This window comes from Pistacia vera, unplaced genomic scaffold (genome assembly GCF_008641045.1).
Source record: "Pistacia vera cultivar Batoury unplaced genomic scaffold, PisVer_v2 Contig393, whole genome shotgun sequence".
Classification (NCBI taxonomy): Eukaryota; Viridiplantae; Streptophyta; class Magnoliopsida; order Sapindales; family Anacardiaceae; genus Pistacia; species Pistacia vera.
Genome location: NW_022196216.1, coordinates 193067 through 215006, shown reverse-complemented (window position 1 = coordinate 215006; position 21940 = coordinate 193067). Strand labels below are relative to the sequence as shown.

The window sequence follows — 21940 nt, the reverse complement described above, 5'->3', positions numbered from 1 at the left end:
TCCTTGTACAATTGAAATATCTCATAAGTTGAGATGCATATTCTTCTATATATGGTACTCATATCCTTGCTTTTGCATTAATGATGAGAATATAAACACTTGAAAGGAAAATATAGTAAAGATCATAATCACTTGATCTCAAGAACCCTCAGAGCTGCCGAGATATCCTGGGCTTCGTAACTTCCCTCCACAAGGGCAATGTTAGGGCTGTCCTGTGGAACTGAATCTTCTCTTTAGAACTCTCTTCACCATGAAGAAGCTTCTCAGTGCCACAGTCCAAGGTGCCTCTTACAATTACAGTCTTTTGGAGGCCAGCCAGCAGGTTTTCATAGTCTGTGTCTCCTCTGTCACCCACAAACACTACTGTTTTTGAAAGATTAATTCCCTACCTAATTGATAGATACCTGCACGGCATATGGTAGCAACATAAATGTACCGGAGATTTCAAGTTTCACTTTACTACAACTGATTGATCGTGATCTAATGTGATGATTGTGTACAATATCTGATATGCAGTGAAAAGAGGTCTAACCTGAGAGCTTGTTTTCTTGATGCAAATAGTGGTATCACATTTAACCTTGATGCTGCGCATGTGTAGACAAGGTTGCATCAGAATCCTCTCATCTGCAGCCTTTGGCGAAGGTCATCTACTCTTCGAGTCTGCCATTTGTATGTTAAATTTGTCTTTAGTTTTGTTACCAAAAAATGCATCTGTCAAGCTATTACCTGCAATTTATATCAGTATTTTTGAACATTGTCATAAAAATTGCAGGTAATCCTCTCATCTGCAGCCTTTGGCGAAGGTCATCTACTCTTCGATTCTGCCATTTGTATGTTAAATTCGTCTTTAGTTTTGTTACCAAAAAATGCATCTGTCAAGGTATTACCTGCAATTTATATCAGTATTTTTGAACATTGTCATAAAAATCTTACCTTGGCCCCTGGTTTTATGCTGTAAGAGTAGCATCTGGAACTGCATGCATCCACATACTCTGCAATGTCATCATCCTCATCTCCATCTTCTCGCAAGCCTAATCACCATTGATCTCACATTCTCACCAGGCCATTTGTATTCTACATGGGCTTCGCAGTCCAAATCAGCCACCATATCTCTCCATGGGTAATATAGTTCACTTCCACTGTTACATATTATTGCATGAAAATCTTCCATATTTACTGGGCAGCTTTTGATTGCTTCCATAGTCTCCCATAAACTCGAACCGGTTACCAATATGAAACCTACTTTGCCCAAGGCTATACTCAATCCTGCTGCTTTCATCACATTCTTGATTGTTGTTTGAAACTTCTCTGTGATATTGCTGTTGCTTTCATAGCAATCAGCAGCTATTACAGAGAGCATCTGCCTTCTACCAGGACTGTGAGTGACACTGGCACTGCCATTGAAGGAAGCCTTTTGGGTGATGGCTTCAATGAGTTTTTTCTGTCGCGTTGCTGCATCAAGCTCCCCATTAAGCTTGAAGTCTCCTTCTATGGAGACCTTTAAAGAAAGATCTTCCACATCTTTTAGAGAGTCACTCATTTGTTCTTCAGGAACGTTCATGATCTCATGACGTGTGGTTGGGTGACGGTTCCTGTAGTGTTCTACATGTGAGAGGTAGTTACGGCAGTGTTCTGTCCATGACAAGCGGTGGATTTTCTTGAGTCCATTTTTTTGACAATCAGACTATTTCTTTTTCAGCAACCAGCTTTAGGAGGGCATCTGCTACGGCTTTCTGATCATGCGGGTCAATTAGGAGACCATTGTTAAGCACCTGGTGGTAAAACAGAGTCCTCTGTTACTATCAGTCTGAGTCATAAGGTGATACTATGATTAATTCATTAGGTGGCCAAAATTTCCCATCAAAGCTATTTCTGTCATAATTTCATAGTTTGGAGTGTTATAAGATAGGTATTTTTGAATTCTGCATAATTTTAGTCTAGGCATGCATTTCTTCTACCACAACTTTCTATAAAGGATGAGAAATTTGGAACCTTCACAATGTCCACAGGTCCCCCGTTCTTTGTGGCAATAATAGGAAGACCATAGGCAGCTCCCTGCAAGATTTGATATATTAAGATTTTTTTGATATATTTAGGCTTAAATGTTTAAAATGCTTCAGAATTTTTTCAGGTCTGTCAAGTGCTCCTTTTATAAGATTCAGAATGTTACTAAAAATTGAAGGATTCAGTCAATAGAACACAGAGATATAACTCGATGAGTGTGAGACCGAACGGTTCCACAAGAGCTGGATTGATGAAAACTCCCTTCAAGAGACAAAGCCGCCATAGAAGTACCAATCGCAAGTCTATATTTACGCAGGATTAAAGCTCAGATTAGGAGAGGATTCTGATCCTATCTGATTTAGACGGAGGTGTTTCGAGAATAAAATACTACTATGTCATGAGAACTGTATATGGCTGAAGATGGGTATGAATTTGATAAGCTAAATTGTGATTATAATGAGGGCAGAGAGTGAGGAAGATCATCACTTGCTAACTTGAACCATTTAAACTCTCTTACCTTTTACACAAAACAAACACTTTGCAGGCAGAAAGAAGACTTAGGACCACACACGCAAAGGCAATTTTTTATGATAGTGTGAACAAACATAAATCCTTGTAAGTGTTATTATCTCTCACCTTCCTTGATGTTTAAGGAAATATTAGTAAAACCTCTCTTTAACCAAGAAATAGAATGGTCAAAATTAACAAGATCAGGAGAGATAAGTGTTATTTATATATGTTTAACGGCAAAGCATATCACAGAAATTTTTGACTGGTTATGTTGTGTTGTGCTCCTCATATGCAGAATTGATTTGCTTCTAAGGCTAACTATACTGGAAAGGATTCGATCGGCTTGCCTAACCAACAAATCAAATTGGTTGGCTATGCTTTGGTCACTGCACTCTATTCTTTCTTTATTCTTTATGTTCCAATCAGAAGGCATATCATACAACTGTTTGACTGGTTATGATTTGTTTGTTAATATGCAAAATTCATTTGCTACTCATTCTAGCTATGCTGAGAACTTAAAAGCTCTGTTACCAATCAGCAGAGAAAATACTCTAGTGCTCAATGTCTAGGTTTCACATTTGCTTGGTGAGCTTCCTCAAATCTATAATTGTATTTCCTTGTTGTTCTTGTCTATCTCGAAAAAAATATGCTGTTATTGACAATGTTGCCGAAAAGAACTTGTAATTGGTGAAAGGATCTATCTGCGGCATACAGAATATCATCACTGTCATCTGTGATTCAATATAATAGTTTCTTTTTTATGTCACAGTGTGCTTTCCGTGTTAAGTGATCATCCAATGATGCATTGTGTTGACTAGGAGGTCCAACATCATGTTAGGAGCATGGCAGGAGCAAAATTTAATTAAAGAAATTGGTGATTTATAACAAGTATAGCATGATTTACATGCACTTTCCCTCTTATGCACTTTCAATTGTTTAGATACCATAATTGTTTTTTATTTAGTTATTTACTTTCTCTTCACAGAGGAAGGAAAAAGAAGTTATAATCTCTCATTGTGGATTACGCCTACTGATAAATTGATCATTGGACTCAAATGGTTACTTATAATCTCTCAATGCTCAATATTTTTCTTCATTCACTGATGTTTAATTTGAAAGCAAATCATTCCACTGTGTGACTGGTTCTGTTGTTTCCTTAAACTGCAGAACTGATTCAATAATTGTTAGTCATGCTAGTGAGGCTAGTATTTAGAAATATTGTTACTGATTAGCTGAGGAAATTCAAAAGGCTACAGCAATCAAGTACTAACTTATCAATGACAGAAACTTCATTGAGGACATTGTAAGAAAGAAAAAATGATGGTGATGAAACAAATTGGGTATCATGGAGAATAGTATCAGGAAGTTATCAGAAATGAGTCAAATAGTGTTTCTGCCCGGAACATCAAATTAATTAGTTATGCTTGGTAACTTCTCTCAATTCTTCCATTTATTGTATGTTCAATTAAAAGCTTATCTCAGAAAGTTTTACATGGTTATATTGTGTTTCTTCATATGCAGAATGGATTTCCTAGTGAGGTTTATTTGCTGAGAATTTTCTGTAAAGGATTCAAATGGGCTGCCTGCCACACAGATTACGTCGGTTAGTTATTCTCAGTCACTGATCTGTTTTATTTTTTCATTTATTCATGTTCCAATCAGAGAGTGGATAGAGAATTGTTTGACTGTTATGCTTCTTCTAAATTTTAACATCCAGAATTCATTTGCTACTCATGCTAGCTTTGCCAAGAATTTAAAACTCCTTTACCAAGCAGAGAAAATACTGAAGGCCAAAGCTATGCAGACCAAATTCAATTGGGTGGATGGCTGAAACTTCATTGGCGCTCAAGTGGTCAATGTCTAGTTTTTCACATTTGCTTGGTGAGCTTCCTCAGGTCTATATTTCTATTTCCTTCTTGCAATGTATCTTTCTTGAAAATAAATTGCCATAGATGATAGACATTATCCAATGCGTATCCGATGATGCATTGTGGTGACAAGAAAGTACAAATCATGGAATGAGCATGCTAGATGGCAAACTTTAATCGAGGAAATTGGTAATAGATAACAAACTATAGCATCATTACTTATACTTGCTCTAGATGCTCTATGTTTTTCTTCATTTATTGATGGTTATTTGAAAGCAAATCATTCAATTGTGGAATTGGAAGTTCTATTACTGATTACCAGACGAAATGCTTGAGGTGAAAGCATTCAAATTGGCACCAAATTATCAATGGTATAAACTTCATTGACGACCTTGTAAGAAACAGAAAATTTGGCTGCTGAAACAAGTTTGTCAATATCAGGTTTTAACATTTGCTTGGCGAGCTTTCCACCTAATTTGTTGAAGAAATCCCATTTAGGTATACTAATCAAAAGTTCTTTTCAGTATACTTGTCTAAGAAAAGATTGCACATGAATAGGATCTTAAGAGTTCTATTTCTGAAAAAGAGGATAAAAGAAATCTAGATACAATGGACTCACTGAGGAAATGTGAAGACACTGAGAGAACTTGTTTCATCAGCATCAATTTTCTTTCTTTCAATGTCCTGAATGAAGTTTCTGCCATTGATAAGTTAGTGCTTGATTGCTGTAGCCTTTTGAATCTCCTCAGTTCTGCATTTTAAGGAAACATCAAAACCAGTCACACAATGGAATGATTTGCTTTCAAATTAAACATAAGTGAATAAGAGGGATAGTTGTTATATATCAATATCACCAATTGCTTTAATTAAATTTTGTTCCTGGCATGATGTTGTACTTACTGGACAACATAATGCATCATCGGATAGATCACTTATTAAATTGTATTTCTACACCAGCAACCTTCGAGTAAATGGCATTTAATAATTTTCATAAAACTTTCTTTAGTTAATTACATGAGAATTTGATTACCCTCCAATCTAATTTAGTTAGTTCATTTTTTAATAAATTTGGGATCCGTTTGGTTTATTATTATGATATTTTTTATAATAATATTTTGAAAAAAGTTAAATTAGATGCGTATTACGATGTAAGATTTGAAAATTAACAAAAATACCTCATATGTTTGTTTATTTACTAAACACCTCTATAATAAACTATTAAAAGTTAACAAAAATACCCTCAACTCACCCATTAAATACGGATAGCCGGCCACCACCATTGGAGGGTGGCCAGAGTCGCCGTATCGACGCATGACCGACTGGATCTTGCCATTCGTGCGTCGATATGACCTTTTTCGGCCAGATCTACCGTTAGATCTGGCCATTGATGGCCAGATTTGGCTGCATTTGGTCGTCAATGACGGTCAAAGATACGGCTGTCGTTGACGATTGGCTACAGCCAGAGATTGGCCATTGACGACCAGATCTTTGGTCGTAGATCTGGCTTTTTGCGGTTAAATCCATTGTGGATCTGGCCGAAAAAGGCTAGATCGGCGCACTACTGACCAGATTCAGCCGGTAGTATGCCATTATACCAACTTCAGACAGTGGTGGTCAGAATCTAGTAAATGTGGGTTGTTGGGGTGTTTTGCAATTTCTAAAAAAATTTAGGGGTGTTTAGTTAAATTAATAAATTTAGGGGGTTTTAAAATAAATTGAATAATATTTTGTGAATAAACCAATTTTACTATTTAACTTCATTGAGAAAAGTGTATCAAACGGAGCCTTGTTATTTTAAGCTAATTCCTTCTCCCTAAACGTATCAATAGGCTTGGTTCTATAATAGGTGAAAATGTTAAAGCAAGAAGTAAAAATAAACTTCAAGGAAACTAAAGGCTCCGTTTGATACACTCTTCAAAATATTATTCTGCGTTTTCCCAATAAAGTTAAACAGTAAAATTTGCTTATACACAAAATATTATTCTATATTATTCAATTTCTTTAAACCCCCTTAAATTTATTAATTTAACTAAACACCCCCAATTTTTTTTTTTTAGAAATTGCAAAAGCAACCCAGCAATCCATATTTACCACATTTCGGCTACCATTGTCGAAAGCTGGCTAGAATCTGGTATAATGGCGCACTACCGATTGAATCTGACCGATAGTGCGCCGATCTAGCCTTTTCCGGCCAGATCCACTATGGATCTGGCCGGAAAAGGCTAGATCTACGGCTAGATCTTTGGCCGTAACCAATCGTCAATGACGACTGTATCTTTGGTTGTCGTTGACGACTAAATGCGGCCAAATATAGTTGGAAACGGCCAGATCCACCAAAAAAGGTCATATCGGTGCACAATCGGCAAGATTCAGCCGGTCATGCGCTGATACGGCGACTCCGACCACCCTTCGGCGGTGGTGGCCGGCTGTCCGTATTTAATGGGTGGGTTGGGGGTGTTTTTGTTTACTTTTAATATTTTTATTAAATATTATAGGGGTGTTTAGTAAATAAACAAACATAGGGGGTATTTTTGTTAATTTCCAAATCCTACATCGTAATACCCATCCAATTTAACTTTTTTCAAAATATTATTCTAAATAGTATTAGAATAATGAACCAAACGAGCCCAAAATTATTTTCTTTTCACGTAAGATACAAATTATTAATAAAATCTATAACATAAGTCATTTTAATTTACAATTAATATACTTACGGTAAGAGGCAGAGGACTTTTTCTGCATAAACGGAGGAACAAGGACTAATTTAACACACGATGAGTTCTTACAAGCTTGGCAATGGTGATTTGTGGGAACTTGAAGAAAATAAATACTACGTTTTGCCTTGAAGGTTGATAAAAATTAATCAAGCAAAGAGAGCATACTGTCACTAAATGGCGCATTTAAATTTTAAATATTACACTAGAGAAAAAGAAAAAATATCATGTCTTTCTTAGTTTGAGAGGTGAGGACACATGTGATGACTTTAACAGTCATCTCTATGTAGTTTTGAGTTCATTTATAGTTATGATCATGAAAGAGGAGATGAAATTTCAAAACCACTTTTGAATGCAATCAAGTCATTATCTTCTCTTTTGGAAGGGCATGTCACGTCTAAATGATGCCTTGAAGAACTTGAAAAGGTCATTGAAATACAAAGAATTGAGAGATATGATTGTAATGCCAATTTTCTATCACGTGGATCCGTCAGATGTTAGGAAGCATGATGAAGAGCAGAGCTTAGAGAAGGTGTTGAGATGGAAGAATGCGTTAACAAAAACACCTAATCTATCTGGATTTGGTTCAAAAGAGATTATATATATTGAGTAACAATGCAAAATATTATAGACAACATATATATATATTAAGTAAAGAAATTACATCACTTATTATAAATACATTTAATGTGGTGTAACATCAAATATTACATGGTTGTAAGATTTTCCTCACAACCATTATACATATATACAAGCATTAATAATATGAAATTACATAACATGAAGTTAATTAATTATTAGTAGGGAGTTTAACATCGGGATGAGATAAGGCCTTCTCACAGCATTCTGGATTGTATCTACAACAAAATGGAACTCCAGCCTCACTTATTTCAATCAATGTACCAACAATTAAAACTACCATTATTATCATCTTCAAGACGACAACCTTCATCATTGAGCTTTCCATTATCAATCGAGATCGAGATACTACCTTACTGTGATGATCAACAACTCTCTTTGATGATGAATATGATAGAATAAATGAACATGTATTTATAACATAATCCTAACTATACTTAGAATAATTAATTAACTGCGTTATTTCACATATGTGGTTCTTATTTCTTTACATTGAAAAAGAGGTTAAATGTTGGTTATTCAGTTTTTAAACGCTAAAAAAACAAATTATGTAACATATTATATGTGATTATCTCAAATCCATCTAATCTAGTTAAAACAAAATTCTATCTCTTGGTCATTGGATTGGATTTGGGACTATAAGGTTATATTCGTAATAACCTCATTATTCATTCCTCTCAAACAAATGTCCAGATATTAGCTTTTTTCATCATATGAATTGTTTTAATGCGTGCCCTAATTGCATGTATTAAAATCATTTATTGATAAAATTTTTTTATTAGTTCAACATACTATTTACGAAAGGAACAACAACAACAAAAAAAACCCTTAAATCTATATTTTCTTTTTAGCCAAACAAACTTTATTTTCAACCTAACTGTTGGAAATTAAATAGAATAACATATATCTTAACATAATCCCAAGATCATAGTCACCATTGCAATCACATTTGTATATAAATGAACTACAATGAATTTACACAGCATAAATACCTCATTTCCTTATCTCTAAAGCAACAAAAGTAATCTGGAAGAAAAACCACGAATTGTATTTACGTTTTCCAAATTCTAGAGAGAGAGAGCGTATTTTCTTTTTGTGTTTTTGAGAGTGACAGTGTTAGTGTAAAAGAAAGAAATTTTTCTTTTATATGTAGCGGTTAAAGAGAAACTGCATTTGGCAGTTTCATTCCATACACGTCGCTTGGGGTAACCCATCATGGGTGTACCCTTATCCAATATCTCCCACTCACACATGATGAGACTATCTCTCTCTATGCTTCTTTAAGGTTCATACCTTAGTAAATATGCCGTGTGACCATGCATACTTCGAGAGCACGTTAGTCATATATCTGTTAGGAATATATAACTTCTCAAATTGTGAAACTCAGGTTGTATGTTGTATGTAATACCCTAGATTACTTATCACATTTTTCTAACAATCTCATTTACAAAAAAAATATTCGTTGTATTCATAATTATGTTCTATCTTTACATAAAAGTAAAACATAATTGGTCGACCAATGAATACACGTGATTATAATGTGATAATTCAAAATCGTAATCTTCCTCTTTTCTCGATTCCTGCAACTTTTATTTAACTTGCTTTTCTAGAAATGTCCCAGCAGATTGAATTTATCTTAATCCTTTGGTAACACTCTAAGATAGCAATCATTAAATGAAGTTTTCAAGAAACAGAATAGAGTAATAAGGGTATTCTAGCGTATAGATAATAGAGTATTCTTTGAGATTTATTCTAAAAAAAAACCCAGGGTCTCACACAATGTTAAAGTTGAGATTTTGACTTTTATTACCCCTTTGGTCAATGTTTTACACATGTGGTATGAATCACACGCTACAGCATTTCCTCCTTTCCCATGGAGTGCATGTCTCTTTCTTGTAAAGCTGTACAGATTTTAGTTCTAACATGCCTAATGTCTAACTTGAGTTTATTTACATACTTATAATTCATCATAACTCTAACGGCAATTAGACAGATAAAGTGATCATTTATCACTGTGGTCACATTTCATTATGACATTTTTAATTCTTTTTCTAGGTGACGTTAAAACATTTAAGCTTGGCTCTCTATTATCACCTAGATAATAGCTTAAAATCGTCTCATCTCCATTCCTACGAAGTAATGGAGGCGATTGCCTGTGTGAGAAGGCCCATCTTTTAGCTGTCCGACATGCTTTTCAAAATAGACATATATAATATTTACATAACTAAATGTATAATATGCTCCTTCATGTATGTTCATAATAATCGAAATGAGCATTGACAATATTGTTATTTAATATTGATAAGACAAATGTGAACAATTTTGGGAAATCTCAAAGTATGAGTACATTCAACACTACGTAGCCTAGAGATCTAACATGTTATTGAAAGTACTCTCGGTATAGGCTTTGTGAATGGATCCGCAACCATGTCATGCGAGATATGTACTTCATGTTCACCTCCTTTTGTGCCACCAAATCTCGACAAAATTATATTGATATCTAGTGTTTCGTTTTACCATGATATTGGGACCTTAGTGTATGCTATTGCTGCTTGACTATCACAGTTTATTCTTATTGGTTCAATAGCAACATTAATTATTCCCAGATGATTCATGACACGTCTCAACCAAACGGCTTCTTGCATGCAGCTGAAAATGCTACAAACTCAACCTCCATTATAGAAAGGCTATGCATGATTGTTTTTTACTGCTCCAAGATATGGCCCTGCAGTTAGTAAGAAAACATATCCGGAAGTAGATTTCCTCTCATCTAAATTCCTCCCCAATCAGCATCGGTGTAGCCTCTCAAGTGTAAATCATTTCCTTGATAACATAAAGTAATCAGCTGTCCTTTAGATATCTTAAGATTCTCTTCACTGCTTTCCAATGTGCTTGTCCTGGGTCAGACTGGTATCTACTTACCAACCCAATGGCATAACAGATGTCAACTCTAGTGCACATCGTGGCGTACATAAGACTTCCAACAGCACTGTATAAGGACATTCTTCATTTGTTCCTTTTCTTGTGGAGGTCTTCGGACACATTTTACGACTTAAAGTCTCGCCTTTCGCGATAGGGTTGTCTATGGGTTTACAATCTTGCATATGAAATCGTTCAAGAATTTTTTAATGTATGGTTCTTGTGAAAGAGATACTAATTTTCTTGAGCGATCTCTTGAAATCTGGACTCCAAGAATATATGCCATTCACACTATCTTTCATCTCAAAATGAGATGATAACCATCCTTGATTTCATTGACAAATCCCTTACATTTCCAGCTATAAGTATATCATCAACATATAATGATAATATACAAATTTGTTATTGGATCTCTTTGTATATATACAATGATCTTCATTTATCATTTTGAAATCATACGACATTATGCCATTATGAAATCTAATATACCACTGTCTTGAGGACTGCTTGAGGCCATAAATTGACTTTAAAGCTACACACTTTGTGTTCTGACCTTCCTAATAAAACTTATTGGTTGATCCATATAGATTCTTCTTGTAATTCTACATTGAGGAAAGCAAGAGTCTTTACATCCATTTGTGCAATTCAAGATCCATGCTAGCAACTATAGCTAGAATAAGTCGAATTGAGGTAAACCGTACAACAGGTGAAAAAGTTTCTTCATAATCTATTCCTTCTTGTTGTGTATACCCCTTCGGGACTAAGCGAGCTTCGTATCTTCAATACTGCCATCAGCTTTATGCTTGATTTTGAGAACCCACTTGTTCCCAATGGCTTTGCGTCCTTTCGGTAAATCAACCAATTCCCATACGTGTTTGATTTCATAGACTCCAATTCTTCTTCCATTGCTTCATCCATTTTTCCTTAGAAAGGCAATGAGAGCCTCATTACATTCCTTGGCTCTTCGTCATCTTGTGGAGTAACTAGAAAAATTTTCCCTCACATCTCAAATCGTGACGTGGAACTTGTTTCCTGTTTGATCGACGTATTGGAGATTGATTGGTGTTACTCCACGGACAGCTATCATAGTTGGATCACCAGTAGGGAATGATGGAGGATCTGAAACTGATTCATCAACTTCCATATTGCTCCCACGGGATGTAGTATAACCAACTGATTGTCGGCAACAGAATTGCCTTGGTCTTGTGTTTCATATAGAAACAAAGTCTTTACCTATTTCGCCTTCTTAGGAAAATCGGTTTCTAAAAATGTGACATCTTGATTCAAACTCAGTGATGCTACCACTTTCTTGTTCTCCTATGAAGACGTACCCTTTGAATGTTCTGAAATCTATAAAGATACTTCTTCCCCCTTGGACCTAATTTTCCATATTTATGGGAGGATCATGAACATAGGCAGCACATCCCATGGCTTTAGGAGACTCAAATCGTGTCTCCGATTTGTCCAAACTCATATGTGGTAGTAGAATAGATTTGGATGGTACTCGATTGAGGATATATGTGGCAGTCAATAAGGCATCACCCCAAAGTGTGAGGCAAGTTTGCTTGTGCCATCATAGACCTACCATCTCAAGTAGGGTTCTGTTTCTTCGTTTTGCAACACCATTTTGTTGCGGAGTTTGGGAATAGTTAATTGAGTTCTATTCCCATTTCATCACAAAAATTTCTGAACTGACAGATAATATTCATGTACTCGATCGGTTGTAGAACTTTTATCTTTTTATCATTGATTCTCAACTAAGTTTTTAAACTTTTGAAAGCATTCTAAAGCTTCTGATTTTTGAGAAATCAAGAAAACATAACCATATCGAGTGAAATCATCTATAAATGTGATGAAATAAACAGCCCATGTCTAGCCCTCACATTCATTGGACCACATATGTCAGAATGAATTAGTTGCAATGGAACTTCAGCTCTTATCGCTTTTCCAAATGGGTTTCTTGCTGTTTTTCCAGCTAGGCATGGTCACAGTAGTCAGTCTACTTTTGTTAAGGATCCTAACAAGCCTTCTCTTGCTAGTATATTCATTCGTTGTTAGCAATATGGCCAAGCCTTGCATGCCATACATTCACATCATCATTATTAGAAGATGTAAAAAGGAAAAAAAAAACATTACTATTATTATAAGCAACATCAAGTACTATAAAATCATCGGAAAAAAAACCACAACCATAGTATGTTGTGTCCAAAAATAAATGGACACCAGTACTGGAAAAATTTAAATTAAAACCAAGTTTAAAAAGTTCTAACATGGAAATCAAATTTCGAAGAATATCGGGTGCATATAACACGTCATGTAGGTATATGATTCGACCTCCACGCATGATCAATTTGCTGTGCCAATCCTTTAACTTCCACTTTTGAATGTGTACCTACATATATCCATTTTGTTTCTCGTGGTATTCGTCAAAATTCCACGAAAGCATCCTGTCTTTCGTATGTGGTCGTGCTGCTGAATCTACAGTCCACAAAGGATGAGACTCAGGTAGAAAAACAGAACTGGAAACATTTATATAACTTACTTGTGCAAACAAGTAATTTACTTCTTTGGCTCGTTACAATCGAGCAAAATGTCCCTTGTTACCCCAATTATAGCATTTCACCTTTGCCATATTCCTCTTCCTGGCAGGATGCTTTTCTTTTCCGTGTTTGAAGAACTTCTCTTCTCTCTTGAGCCTTTTCAGTATTGCCTTTCTTTGGGATCCACCTTGAAATTTACGTTTAAATCTTCCCCCACTGTGAACTGGAACCAGCCATATACACATCAGTATTTGCCTTATGATTAAGGCGATCTTCTTCCAGTTCCAAATGGCGTATGGCATCTTCAAATTTCTGATGCTCATTGTGGGTAAGGTGTATTTTCATATGTTCCAATTTGAGGCAATGATCTTATGACAGCTTGAACCTGGGGTCATCTGTTAGGACATGACTGTATCTCTAACCCACTTATCATATTTGACAAATGCCATAAATGTACTCTCATAGTATTCAGGCTTTTCTTATGTGTCAAACTGATAGTGAGTGACCGGAGTTTGGTAATGGACGTACCGCCAAACTTTGTAGCAAGTGCGGACACATGTCCTTTGCTAATTCATAATCCGGTACTTTTCATGAGATCATTGTCCATGCTGCTCAACAAAGTAATGCGAGCAGTGGAATTCTTTTCTTCCATATGTCATAAGCGGCACGGTCTCGTCTATGTTGAGCCGTGACTCCCTCTTCAGGCTTTCCATGGTTGTAGTAAGAGCTTCAAGAACCTCTTGTTCTTCCAAACATATTGGATTTCATGCTCCATATCTCATAATTGTCGCCGTTAATTTTTTCTCTTTGTTAAGTTCGGCGACAATGTTTTAGATGCAAATGCCATTTCTAAATAAAATTACACGTTGGATAATGCTGTTATTCAATGCTCGGAACATACATATTCATTAATGAATTATACACATAATAATTGTATATTAGATTTGGAATCAAAAGTTAACAATGAACAATCATCATCCAAATTTCCAATTTCCAATTATATATATAATTAATTGCAATTCTAAAATTATATTAGACACAATTATATAAAAATAAATCAACACAATACAATAAAATTTAATTTTTAAAACAAATCAATTCATTATGTAAATAGAATTCAACTGTAATAAAATTAAAACAAACAAATCAAAACAACAAAAAAAAAAAAAAAAAAAATAAGTGTACAACCACATTCCTAAAACTGGGAAGGATCTGATAATCTTTATTAAGGTCTTATCTAACTTAATAACCCTAGGCAGGGGAACTCCAGTTTCTTGTGATGTCCTTTACAAGTGGAGACTCCTGTAGATGCACCAGCTGTCTTTTTTGCACCCCAATCTATGTATCTTTGATATAGTTGTGACCAAACGCTATAATTTTTGTTGTCATCTTTAAAGTATGAACTTCAGCTTGGTCCAAACCATACAAGGAGACCAACGAGATTAGGGTAACCAAGAGTCTCTCTTAGAAATTGGAATTTCGACTATCTTCCTTTAATCCCCCTATCCGACAATTTCCTGAATATTTTCATTCACATGAATGAAATGATTTACGAGTTGCACCAACTCATCCTCTTGTGCTCTTAAAATCAATGTGTGAGTTTGTAGAGTTCTAATCATGTCATAAAGCTTTCCCTTTGAGCGGTGTTCTAGCAACCATTGCACGTCTATAACGTAACCTTTTTCTGTAACAAATACAAAAAAAAACTATTTATTATAAATAAAGGTTGACTATATTTGATAAATAATACACGTGTTTATGGTTCAATAACAAAATTAGACTCATAACAATATAACAAGTATGCTTTTTATTCTACATCAAAAAAAAAATTACAATATTCACGCACCCCCACGCATCGGCAGAAGCAGCCACGGCCCCCACGCGCCGTCCAGAAGCGGCAACGCGTCGACTGGAGTCCCACGGCTAGAAGGAGCCTCCACGCGCTCAAACACAATACGGTCGGGTCAACACGTTTCCACACTAAACCAGGTCTATCCTGACCCGATTTGGCCGTTGACTTTTTCGTCGGGTGTTGACTGACCCGTTGACTTTGCGGGTCTGGTGTGACCGGGTTTGACTAACCTGTTGACTTTAGGGTCGGGTTGACTCATTACCGGGTTTGACTAACCCGTTCGGCATATGGGTCGAGTCCACGGGTCAACTTGACCCATTTTTTATTGGATTATGGGTTGGGCGGATAGGGATATAATGGGTTTGTGAATATGATTAACACCAAAACAAAATTAGCCCAGTGGTTAGGTTGTTGGGCTTCAACCATGGAGACTTGGGTTCAAGTCTCACCACCCACCATTTGAATTTTTTTTTTTAAAAAACTAACAGGATAAAAAATGACATGTCATTCATAAGGGTGTCGGTTTGTGTCGTCTTCAACCTCTGTCCGGGTTGCAACTGGGTACCCGACTCGGAAATCAACCCATTCAAAACCCGAAACTTCAAGAGGCATATCTAAGTCATTTTAACTCCATTTTTTATGACTCAAAAAACATTTTTTTCATAATTTCATAAGGAATTTAATGGTCTAATAATCATTAACAAAAGACAACTTTTACGACAAAATTTGAAAAAATCAGAACTGCATTGACAAACCAATAACATGCTTCAACATTACAGTATGAATTTTAAACCATATGAACCACGGCTCTGATACCAATGTTGGAAATAAATAGAATAAACTATATCCTAACATAATCTAAGATCATAGTCACCATTGCAATCACATTTGTATATAAATGAACTACAATGAATACACAGCATAATACATCATTTCCTTATCTCTGAAGCAACAAAAGTAATCTGGAAGAAAAACCACGAATTGTATTTCCTTTTACAATTCTAGAGAGAGAGAGCGTATTTTCTTTTGCGTTTTTGAGAGTGACAGTGTAGTGTAAAAGAAAGAAATTTCTTTTATATGTAGCGGTTAGAGAGAAACTGCATTTGGCAGTTTCATTCCATACACGTCGCGTGGGTAACCCATCATGGGGTACCCTTATCCAATATTCCTTTCACTTATATTCTTTCTATTTTCTCTTAAAATAACAACTAAAGTTGAAAAAAAAAAAAAAGTATTTATAGGAGACATAAGAGATTGAATTGACAATACATACGAGTAAAATACAGTTTAAACTTTTACCTCTTTTTTGTGTACACTTATACTCTTATGTTTTTGCATTAGGACACCTTTATTTTATTTTATCAAAATAGGCTAAGTCCAAGCAATCAACATTTTTTATTTTATTTTGTTCTTCTGGAATATCAAATGTATTTTAATTTATTATAAAGTAAATACAAAATTATTTTGTATACAAAGATTTATTAACAACTTTCCCTGGATGATAATATTTGAAATTTTCGCTTCCCCCCATTGCGACAAAATCTTGACTCCATCACTGATTTGTTTTTTCGTTGTTGTAGACAAACTCTTTATTCTTTATTCTTTTTTCGTAGTCATGAGTAAGTCAGTGTCTCATTGGTTTTAAACAACAAAAAAGATTTATTTTCTTAAATATATAAAAAAACTCCATTTTCCAGTTTTCTCAAAAAACCAACAAAACAATTATTAATATATTAAAGGCATTACAAAGAAGAAAATTTACAATTAAAATATGTAAGAATTTAAATAAATGCTTTGGCATCTCACAAATCACAATAATATTATTAATGTTCAAATATGTTTTTTTTTTAATATAAATTTCAATTTAAAAAGATTTATTTTTTAATTTTAAAAATCGTTTTTTTTTTTTTTAACGAAAATGAAATGAACATTTTAGTTCAGATGGTAAAAGAATCCATTGGGCTGGCTGGGTCTTGCCCATCCCAACTCAACTGGGCTTGACCCATAAAAATTTAGGTCGATATTGGGTTGAACTTGTTTCTTTAAAATTTCAACTTTTGGTCCCAAAAATGGACCAAGATCCTTTCATAATATGATTACCTTAACAAAACCTAAACCTAAGGTATTAAAATAACCACCCATAGCTAGGGACTCGTATATAATAATCTGAAATTGAAGGAGATGGACAAATCAAATTAGTTAAACTTAACCCTTTATGCTATCACATCGTATCTACTACTCTTTGTTGTACCTATTCTGATTAAAGAAGCAACAAAGAATCATCGAATTTTCGGACATTAAAATAAACCAATTTCTATCATAACACATCTAAGTATTAACAAATCAAATCAAGAATCCATATGTTTGTCACAGTTGTTAACAAATACTGAAAGGAAACTATTAGCATCATAACAAATGATAATCAGCATCATTAAATCAGAGGATTCATGTCAAAAATAGTATGCTAATGATGTTTGAAATCTTGTAGACGTAAAAATCTACTTGTACAGAAGGGGGGTCTGATCCCGTGAGGTTGAGGCCACTAGTGATTCGCTGCACCTGCACCCGTAGAGAAACCACGCGTGAAGCGAACAGGAAACACCGGGGTGGTGTTTGCCGTAGGCACTCTGACGCTCAAGTCAGCAAGGTTGAGAGAGGCTAATATAGTGAGGGCTAGGGAGTAGAGGTTACTGGGAGTCTAGTCGGGGACTGTGACTACGGCAGTGATGTGGAGCTCTCAAGTCAGAGCTTTCAGTGTGAAGGTGTAATGTCATCTGTCCTTTGTGAGAGGGCTGGCCTCTGCCTATATAGTGGTCGCCTGGTCTCCCAATCCAATCCTGGTAGAAGTAGGAGTCCTAGTATGACTCTGATGCAAACTCTAGAAGAATTAGGGTCGTGGTAAGCTGTCTTACCAGTGTCCGGATAGGAAGGTGATTCTAATTAGGAGAGTAACTCCAAGTAGGAAAGTGATCAGGAATAGGAAAGTGATCTTGAAAGGGAGATTGATCAGGAGTAGGAAAGTATTCTGAGGGGGTTGTGGGCTTTGGATTCGCCCATGGACCTAGGAAATGGACTGGGATTAGGAGGCTCGTGCCCACGTGGTTTGGGCTGGCTATATCTTGTACCGAATGGGCCTAATCTGGTTGGGTCATATTGGGATTGGGCCTGGCTTCTTCTTCAGTGTTGTGCCTTTTTTCCTATTCGGGCCAAGGACGATTTTTGGCCCTAACAGTTTGCCCCCCACTCTCTGAGTTAAGAGTTTCTTAAGTTAGAGAGTAGGAAGCGATCGATGGGCACTCGGTCTCCCTTCCTGGACGACCGATTGTTGGCGTAGCTGACCAGTTTGATGTAGGTGATTCGTAGTTAAGGGTCACTCAGTATCAAAGCTGATCTGAAATGTGCAATCACCCCAAGAGGGTGTGCTCGATCGGTGTGCAGGGTCGAAGGGACTGAGATAACGAGACTTCTGAGGCTCATGTGCTCATTTGGTGTGTCCTGCCAACTGGAGAAGTGAACTAAAATCCCATGACAAGGGTATCCACTTGGTATGTCGGGTCGAATGAGTTGGAGACGATGTTAAATTAAAGGTTCATTCGGTTAGGGTACTCGAGTGATCGAGTGGGATGGAATCGGCTCGGCGGGCTTGTTGGACCGTAAGACTTGCGCTTGTGACTCCACGGCACTTTTTACTAGATGCCAAAGGGCCAAAAAAAATGCGCAAACATTTGACCCGTGGCTGCCCACTCGTCCGCTATGGAAGACTGAATGAATGGACGAGGCCCCTTAGCTTGATCACCTCGAGGGTGAACAAGTGCGAGACTTCTCCAAGCCAATCGCCCAGATTTGGAGAATCTCTTGGACGTGAAGCATGGGAGTGTAAGCTTCGTTGCGGAAGCTGACCTGTTGCAATGTGCTGGCTCGGTTGGGTAGAAAGGGCGATTGAATCTTTTAGACAGGTTAAGTCTATGTGTTGATCGGTGGCGGGGGGCGGGGTGAGTGGTGATAGTCAAAGTTTGGAAAGACCGGGTCGGTCAGTCGGTCGGTGGCATAGGGAGAGTGGTGATCCAATACTTGGTTCCTGGGGAGGATGGAGTTGAGTCGGTCGGTCGGTTGGGTGGAGTGCTGATTCAATACTTCGTTCCTAGGGAGTTAGGATGGTGGAGTTGAGTCGGTGGGTTGGTCAGTCTGGTAGAGTGGACATCCAATACATGGTTCTTGGGGAGTAAGTATGGAGTGGAGTCGGTCCGTCGGGTAGAGTGGAGGTCCAATACTTGGTTCTTGGGGAGTGATGGTAGAGTTGAGTCGGTTGGTCGGTCAGGTTGAGTGGAGATCCGTGGATTCAGCAGAGTCAATCCGAAAGTGTAAATCTGTGGATCGAGCGGGGTCGATCCGAAGGTGTAAATTCGTTGATCGGTTAGGGCTGATCCAAAGGTGTAGATCCATGGATTGAGTAGGGTCAATCCAAAGGTATAAATCCGTGGATCGAGTAGGGTCGATCCGAAGGTGTAAATCTATGGATCGAGTAGGGTCGATCCAGAGGTGTAAGCCTGTGGATCGAGCAGGGCCGATCCGAAGGTGTAGATCCGTAGATCGAGCAGGGTCAATCCGAAGGTGTAAATCCGTGGATCGGGCAGGGCTGATCCGAAGGTGTATATCCATGGATCGGGCAGGGCCGATCCGAAAGTGTAGATCCATGGATTGAGCAGGGTCAATCCGAAGGTGTAAATCCGTGGATCAAGCACAGTCGATCCGAGGGTCTAAATCCGTAGATTGAGCAAGGTCAATCCGAAGGTGTACATACGTTGATCAGGCCGGGCCGATCTAAAGGTGTCGTTGTGAATCGAGCAGGGTTGATTCGAAGGTGTACGTACGTTGATCGGGTAAGGCTGATTTGAAGGTGTCCGTATGGTTATCGGGCAAGGCCGATTTGAAGATGTCCGTACGTTTATCGGGCAAGACCGATTTGAAGGTGTCAGTACGTTCATCGGGCAGGGTCGATTTGAAGGTGTACGTACGTTTATCGAGCAGGGCCGATTTGAAGGTGTCAGCACGTTCATAGGGTAAGGCCGATTTGAAGGTGTCCGTACGTTCATCGGGCAGGGCCGATTCGAAGGGATCCGTACATTTATCGGGCAAGGCCGATTCGAAGGTGTTCGTACGTTTATCGGGCAAGGCCGATTCGAAGGTGTCCGTACGTTTATCGGGCAAGGCCGATTCGAAGGTGTCCGTACGTTTATCGGGCAAGGCCGATTCGAAGGTGTCCATACGTTTATCGGGCAAGGCCGATTTGAAGGTGTCCATACATTTATCGGGTAGGGCCGATTTTAAGGTGTCCCTACGTTTATCGGGCAAGGCCGATTTGAAGGTGTCCGTATGGTTATCGGGCAAGGCCAATTTGAAGGTGTCTGTACGTTTATCAGGCAAGGTCGATTTGAAGGTGTCAGTACGTTCATTGGGCAGGGCCGATTTGAAGGTGTTAGCACGTTTATCGGGCAAGACCAATTTGAAGGTGTCCGTACATTTATCGGGCAAGGCCGATTTGAAGGTGTTCGTACGTTTATCGGGCAAGGCCGATTTGAAGGTGTCCATACGTTAATCGGGCAGGATCGATTCGAAGGTGTCCGTACGTTTATTGGGCAGGGTCGATTCGAAGGTGTCCGTACGTTTATCGGGCAAGGCCTATTCGAAGGTGTCCGTACGTTTATCGGGCAAGGCTGATTTGAAGGTGTCCGTACGTTTATCGGGCAGAGCTGATTTGAAGGTGTCCATACGTTTATCGGGCAAGGCCGATTTGAAGTTGTCCATACGGTTATCGGGCAAGGCCGATTTGAAGGTGTATGTACGTTCATCGAGCAGGGCCGATTTGAAGGTATAAGTAATTTATCGACCAGGGTAGATTTGGAGACGAAAACTTCTGAATAACACTTCATTAAATATTTGGCCATGAGGCCGACTGTCTAAGAGGAAGTGGATAGGCCCACTCATCCTTTTTAAAATGGAAAAATGAAAAACGAAAAAAAGACAAGGTTCACCTAAAAGTAGTAGCGTTTGAGGTGAACGACATTCCAATTGTTGTTGATGTCTTTGCCATCGGGGGTCTGGAGTTTATAGGCGCCCTTCCCTGCTTCTTTGGTGACCTTGTAGGGCCTACAATCGATTTGAGCTCTGGCCTTCTGTCGTTCTGCATTCAGTCATACCTGGCGTGAATTGCCTGATTCATCTCATCTTCCTCCCACCTTATTTGAATCGTTGCTCCGGCCAAGGCGTCTTCCATCGTGGTGCAACCTAGCTTCGTTAGTTCTTTGTATAGTTCACCATCCAGGAGGAGACCTTTTTTGAAGGCGTCTACGGCTATCTCAGGGTTACAGGAAGGGATGGAAATCTTCTCTTTGTTGAATCTGCTGACATATTCTCTCAATGGCTCGCCCCTTCTCTGGTATACCCTGTACAAGTCGGCTGACAGCTTCTCGAGTTTCTTGCTGCTGGCGAACTGCTCCATAAACGTGTCGGTGAGTTGAGCGAACGAATCGATGGATCTATTCGGGAGGTTCGTGTACCATTGCAGTGCTGGGCCAGATAAGCTCGAACCGAAACTTTTGCACATGCAGGCTTCCCTAAGCGGTTGGGGTATCGAGACGGTGAACATCTGTTGTTTGTACGAGGCTATGTGATCGTCCAGATCGGTTGTTCCGTCGTACATTTTCATGTTGGAGATAATGAACTTCTGTGGCGGGTCAGCCAGGGCGATCTCGTCCACGAAGGGTGAATCCGCGTAACAATGGGGCCTGCTCTTCTTGGTTGGACTGGCATTCCCGTGTAACAATGGGGCCTGCTCTTCTTGGTTGGACTGGCATTCCTGGAATGCATAGCATCACTGCTTCCATATCGGCCAAT

General features: G+C 38.0%; 1 pseudogene; it reads right to left on the bottom strand.

The window, feature by feature from the left end:
- Nucleotides 1–128: 128 nt before the first annotated feature.
- LOC116141115 lies at nt 129–21746 on the bottom strand (annotated as a pseudogene).
- Between the last annotated feature and the right edge of the window lie 194 nt (nt 21747–21940).